The 6,950-nt window shown below is 55.3% G+C and overlaps 1 pseudogene; it reads left to right on the top strand.

The window, feature by feature from the left end:
* The first annotated feature begins 426 nt into the window (after positions 1-426).
* Positions 427-6,950, top strand: part of LOC143640423 (synaptotagmin-2-like) — a 7,999-nt pseudogene continuing 1,475 nt past the window's right edge.

Genomic DNA, 6,950 nt, shown 5'->3' with positions numbered 1-6,950 from the left:
GTACTGACGTGATGGCTATTGTGTTTTTGCACAGGTGTTAATGTTATGCAGAACATCTTTGAACTCTAAAGGGATTGCCATTAATAGTTTTTGGCTTTTTTCTGCATTTTTGTTGGTGCATTATAGTTGTGTGAAGTGGTGGGATTTGTGGTTACATATTCATACGTGCACACAGTATGACGGTGTAACTTGGCCAATATCGTTCCCCAGTATTCCCTCTTCCCTCCCCTGGTCCTCTCCACTCTGCTGACCTCCCTTTGATTTTCATGAGACCCCACACCTTCCCTTTCCTTGTCCTCTCTAACGTCCACACAAGCTCTTAAGACAGCTTTCTCTGGTCCTTTGGGCAGAGCTTTCTGCATCGGGGTCTCTGGATGCTCACCCTGCCCTCTTCCCCTCTCATCCCCAGCTGTCCCCTCTGCCACCATGAGGAACATCTTCAAGAGGAATCAGGAGCCCATTGTGGCTCCTGCCACCACTACTGCCCCGCTGCCAGTTGGCCCTGCAGACAACTCCACGGGGAGCGGGGGCGCGGGGGCGCGGGGGAGAGTCAGGAGGACATGTTCGCCAAGCTGAAGGACAAGTTCTTCAACGAGATCAACAAGATCCCCTGTGAGTGGCCCTGGGGGCTGAGAGGGGACTCTGGGGAGGGCCTGTGGGCAGGGCAGAGCTTGCAGGCGGGGGCGATCTGGGATGGGTTTGCTTCCTGAAGCGTGGGTCTCAGCCTGGATTCTCTGCAGAACCCCTTTAGGAAGGGGGGCTATGGTCTTGAACTAATGGGGTGACCAAGGAGATTAGTTTATGTGCCTCAACTCCCAGGAAGGGGAAAATATTTTACAACTTAGAACATTATTTTAAAAGGAAAAATTTTGTAGAAATCATAGTTTTCGATAGTATAGTAAAACCACTTCATTTTGAAATATGGAAAATAAAAGCCCTGCTGCTTTCTGAATTCTGGCCAAGGCTGTCTGCACAGGCCCAGTTTCTGGGGGGGCAGCCACACTGGTGAGACCCAGTGCTTCAGGACCACGGAGAGCACCCCACCCCCACTGGGAACACCTGACCTTGCAAAGCCCAGGCTTCCTGGTGGCCATAACCTTAAAGAGCCTCTGTCCCTGAGTCAGCCCTCTCCACGCTAGTGGTGGGGCCAAGGGACTCTTCCTTCACACAGGTGTGATAAGGACTAGTCCATCTGCTCCAGCGTGAGCTTCTCTGAGGATCAAAGTAGACACACTCCTCTTCATGGAGCCGAGCTGGTGTTCTGAGCAGCACCCGTCGTTCTCTCCTCCACCAGAGCCACAGGCTTGGGAAGAGCAGGGCATTGCTGGACAGTCACCCGAGCACCGCAACTCTGCAAACCACTGGGCACGTGGCTTAAGAAAGGGACAGCGTGGGCATTGGGTTGGGGGTCACGGGCCCCTGTTTTGCCAGTGCTGAGGGGTCTGGGCCACAAGGCCCAGTGTGCTGACCGGGGCTCTTCTCTGTGGGCAGTGCCTCCCTGGGCTCTGATCGTCATCGCCGTGGTCGCGGGCCTCCTGCTCCTCACCTGCTGCTTCTGCATCTGCAAGAAATACTGCTGCAAGAAGAAGAAGAACAAGAAGGAGAAGGGCAAAGGCATGAAGAACGCCATGAATATGAAGGACATGAAGGGGGGCCAGGTAGGCGAGGGTGGCCGGGCGTCTGCCGGCCACCACGGGGTGGCTCTGGGGCTGCCACAGCTAAGCTGGCTCCTCCTGCAGACTCCACAGGGCTCTGTGGGCTACATCTAGGTTAACCTCATCCACCGTCTGTTAGTGGCAAGGGGAGCTTACCCAGGTGACAGCATGAGCTCATCCCTGAGAAGGAAAGGGAGAGAGCCAGGCCCCCATCCCAGGCAGCCACTGGAACAGAGAAGGGCAAGAGAGACCCCTCCATCATCAGGAGAACACTGCGGGTGACCTGTGTTTTCCCACCAGGAGAGACTGAAGGACAGCAGGTGCCTGTTTGCAGGCATCTAGCTGGGCTGGGCCGGGGTGAGGAGTTGAATGAGCCGGGAGAAAGGTCCTCAGGCACCAGGTCAGGGGCGAATGGAATCATGACTCATCAGAATAACTGTTATTTATTTTTTGGTACTAGGAATTGAAACCAGGGCCACTTTACCACTGGGCCACACCCCTAGCTCGTTTCTGTGTCTCCCTGAGTTGCTTAGTGCCTAAGTTGCTGAGGCTGACTTTGAACTCACGATCCTCCTGCCTCAGCCTCCTGAGTTGCTGGGGTTATAGGCATGCGTGGTGCATCATAATAATTTAATTTAATTTACCACTGTCTTTTGGTGTTGGTCAACCTCAAAAGGTCCCTTAATATGCCAAAGCCTCAAGTTTACAGAGGCCCCTGTGTGCATCATGGTCCCCATGTTTTCATCGGGGATGACGGGGTGGCATCTCTCGCTCAAGGAACCAGGATGGAGGTTGAAAGGAAGAGGCAGCCTCAAGAATTTGACCAGAAGTCATCGTGGTCTTGAGTGCTTATGTGCACGTGTATACACGGGCCAGAAGAAGCCTGCAGTGTGTGTGTGTGGGTGTTCACGTGCGCACGTGTGTGTGTGTGTGTGTGTGTGTGTGTGTCCAAGAGTGACCTGGGCCAAGTCGTCCTGAGCTCACCTTGTGGCGGTGACATCAGGGGCTGGCTTGAGCCACAGGCTTTTCTCTGACATCACTTTCTCTCCTCTCTTCCCTCCTGTGTGGACGCGCCCTGCTCCTGTTGGCCTGGGATGCCCTGCTGGTATGTCTTGCCCAGGATGAGGAGGGGGGTCCAAGCTGGGGAAAGTGTGAGGGAATGTTCTTGTCACAGAAGTGAGTTCCCTGCCTCCAGAAGCAAGCTCTGCCACGTGGCAGAGCTCCTGGCCGCCTGGCACTGTGCTCCTGGAGGGGAGCGAGGCACCACGCCCAGAACCTGGCTTCCCAATGCAGGGCTGGGCTGTGCCCGGGCTGCCCGTGGGCTGGGGGGCAGCGGCGTCCCCCCACCTTCCCTCATGGCCCCACTCAGCTCTGGCTCAGGGTCTGGCACAGAGGGGCCAGGTTCCCATCACCTCTTGCTGGGCCAAGCTGCTCTCTTCTCTCCTTTTAACCCATTTCCCTATCCTCAGGTCCCCAGGATGACGATGACAATGAGACGGGCCTGACTGAGGGGGAAGGCAAAGTGGAGGAGGAGAAGGAGCCGGAGAACCTGGGCAAACTGCAGTTTTCCTTGGACTATGATTTTCAGGCTAACCAGGTGGGTGGGGCTGGCGGGGACAGGCAAGGCAGGGCTTGGTTCTTGGGGCAGGATGGGGATAGACGCAGTGATTCTAGAGGTTGCGGACATTGTCCCTTTCCATGGAGAGGGCAAGTTGGAAGACACAGGGGGTGTATTCCTGGGGGTCAACCCTGGCATGGCCACCATCTGATCTGGGGAGGTTCCAGGGGGACTCTGCTATTAACCTGCCCACCAAGCTCAGGTAAAGCAACTCATCTCTCAACTTCAGGTTCTCCAAACATCATTCCAAATTTCTGGGAGTGGAGATGGAGACCAGTCTGCCCTCCAGCAGGGGCCTGGCCTGCTCTCCTGCTCTCCCGCTGGGAGGGACGGGCAGGGCTAGGAATGGGGGTGGGACCTGGTCTGGGGCAGCAGGTACTCAGGCCCTTCCCTCTCTCTTCACAGCTCACGGTGGGCGTTCTGCAGGCTGCTGAGTTACCTGCCCTGGACATGGGCGGCACCTCAGATCCCTACGTCAAAGTCTTCCTTCTTCCAGACAAGAAGAAGAAATATGAGACCAATGTCCATCGGAAGACCCTAAACCCTGCCTTCAATGAGACCTTCACCTTCAAGGTAAGGAGGACAGGAGAATGGCTAAGCCTGCTCTCTGCCTCTGAGTTCTGCAGACCTTTCCCTGGTGCTTAGCCATGGCTGGGGCCCTGGGACCAGCTCAATTCGACAGTGTAGGCCAGGTGTAGGCAACATGGAGTCCCTGTAGACCTCTGTGGAGGATGGGGCTCCCTCCTACTGTTCCCTCAGGCCCCCATCTCCTCTCTGTCTCTGAGCACTGCTGGGAGCCCTGTGGGATGGCTGGAGCAGGGACTCAGGCACCTGCCCACAGCCTCACTTTCTGATCCCCTTGTGCCCGACAGGTGCCATACCAGGAGCTGGGGGGCAAAACCCTGGTGATGGCCATCTACGACTTTGATGGCTTCTCCAAACATGACATCATTGGAGAGGTAAAGGTGCCCATGAACACCGTGGACCTTGGCCAGCCCATCAAGGAGTGGAGAGACCTGCAGGGTGGAGAGAAGGAGGAGGTGAGAGCGGGAGTAGGCCGGGCCCAGAGGAAGGAAATGCCACTACTGGCCTGGGCTCTCTCCCCTGGTTCACTCAGCATGATGGAAACAGGGTGGATGGCGAGTCGGGCTCCAGGGTCAGGGTCCAGCTCCACACGCCTGGCTGCTGACTCTGGGCAAGTTACTGAGACTCTCTGGGTGTGGACTCTCTCCTTTAGACTCCAAGGTGAAGATTAACTGTCCGTGTAAAGCGCCTGGTATTGTCCACCCAAATAAGGAAGTCATTATTACAGTTTCTCCTAGATTCTGCTGTCACTTAGGGCCAGGGACGCATGACTGCCTCGGTTTACCCACCAGGAAGGTTCATATTTGCTCTAAAGTTTTCTCAGCATGGAAGCTTGTCCTTCAAGCAACTGCTAAGGATACTTCCTTCAGCCACCACATATTCGCTAAGCACTGACCATGTGCCCAAACCCCCATTTTAGCAGAGACCTTAGGAATCAGGAATCCTGAGTTCTCATCCAGTCCTCAATGCCAGAGTGCTGTGTGACTCTGAGGAAACCATCTCCCTCTGAGAGTCTCCATTTCTCATGGGTCACAAAGAATCCTTGTCTGTCTACACACACTGCAGTGCCAGTAACAGAAAAAGAAGAAGGAAGAGGAGGGGTGGGGGGAGGAGGAGGAAGGGAGGAGGAGGGGGGAGGAGGAGGAGGAGGAAGAAAAGTGTTTGAAACCCATAAACCACTCTGCAAGGGGAACGGTTGGCCAGGGGAGATGGCTCAGGGAGGAGACTTCTGAGATAAGCATTCTCCAGTTCCCCTGGGAATGAACACTTGACCTTATACCTGCTCCTGGACTTCCAACCTGACTTGGGCCTGGGGAAGGGGCTGAGCATTTCCCACACCTGCCTAGGACTGCTTAGTCCCACTGCCCCAGCTTCCACTCACCCATCAGCCTCCTCAGGACGCGGCTGTGAACTGCATCTTAGGCCAGGCCCTGAGGTCAGACACTGTAGGACCTTCTCAACCATCACAGCTGTGGGGACTAGGGACTGAGGGAGAAGGCAATATGGATGTGCTAGTCTTGACAAGATGGCGTCAGCCATGCTAGCGACAGTGGGATGGCTGAGGTGACCTGAGTCCCACTTCTTTCCCTGGACAGCCAGAGAAGCTGGGAGACATCTGCACCTCCCTACGCTACGTGCCCACGGCCGGGAAGCTCACTGTCTGCATCCTGGAGGCCAAGAACCTCAAGAAGATGGACGTGGGTGGCCTTTCAGGTACATGCAGAGCTTCTGGCTGCCATTGGGTGGCACCAGTGAGCCAGTCACGGCCCAGAACCCCAGGAGATTGCACACCCCAGCAAGGAGGAGGAGGTCTTTCCTGTCCTGGGACCTGGGTGTCTGCCTTCAGAGCAGGGGAGCTCTGACCCCATGTCTGAGGTGTCTTCCCAGTGCTCCCAGGCCATGCCCGGTGGGCTACAGAGGACCAGAGAGATTTCAATGAGTTAGTGACAGGATTTTGCTTCTCCCAGGGAAGTGTAGGAAGTGGATGAGGCCTACCCAAAGTGGGCCTCTCCATCAGGCCTCCCCACTGGGGACACTTCCAGGAGAGGCGGTAAGCTCTGCTGGCTCTGCCCTGGCAAGGGACTCCATGCGTACATGGCGGATGCTGAGTTTTAGACTTACCTGGTGAGAAATGGGACCGACCCTGAATCACCAGGTACCCATGGTTGCAGCCCCCTGTCTCTGCCGTGCTGTCCCAGAGAATCAGCCTATGCTGGACTCGTCACTGAGCCAGTATATGACCTTTGATGGGTCATTTCCCTTCTTCAGTCTTACTTTCTCATCTGCAAGTTTGGGAAGATGGACTTGGGCAGGATCAGGACTAGGCAGAGGTGCCCCTGCCTAGCACAGTCATCACCAGCTGAGCCCCATACTCTCTTGCGAGGCCTAACTTAGAAGCAGAAATTTCCTCAATGTGATACTCCAGGAAGCCACAAGCAACCAGTCAGAACTCGCCCTTGAGGTGAAACCTACTGCCAGCCTTGAGGATCCTCTGTGTCTTTTGGGTTTCCTGTCCTGTTCTCCTTTAGAATTTGGAAGGACATGGTTGTACATATGGGCCAGGGGGTGACATCAGTGAGACTGGAAGTGACTAAGGAGGAAATAGTCTCTTTCCCTTCCATCCTCCCTTGGTCATCCCTGCCCCCATGTTCTCTGCTTCCTAAGTCTGCTCCCATCTTCCCCTCTAACCCCTTCCTCCCTCCTCTTCCCCCCCCCACTTTTCTTTCCTTCCCTTCCTCCATCCCTTTCTTCTGTCCCACCAGAAAGTGCTGTACATGGTGGAGATGAGGTTTGTTTTTCTCCACTTCTGGGTGGGACTGGGATCTGGACTTGGTAAGGTGGGAGACACAGACCATTCTGGGCTGGAAGTCAGATGCAGGGGCTTGCAGGGGGGGCGGTTCTCTTCAGGGGAGCTGTCCTTCCCCCTCTTCTCCCTCTTTGAAGGGCAAGAGTGCCAAGGGGCTCTTCAGAGTTGAAGTTGTCTGGCTTGAGGTGTCCATGATGTCATTTATGGAATCTTCAGGGGAATAGCAAAGATGTGATCCCCATCTTCACAATGGAAAGCTTCAGATGTGGCTCAAACATCTCAAATC

Source organism: Callospermophilus lateralis, unplaced genomic scaffold (genome assembly GCF_048772815.1).
Source record: "Callospermophilus lateralis isolate mCalLat2 unplaced genomic scaffold, mCalLat2.hap1 Scaffold_246, whole genome shotgun sequence".
NCBI classification, from domain to species: Eukaryota; Metazoa; Chordata; class Mammalia; order Rodentia; family Sciuridae; genus Callospermophilus; species Callospermophilus lateralis.
The sequence above is the reverse complement of the archived record's forward strand: the minus strand, read 5'-3'. Positions and strand labels throughout refer to the sequence as shown.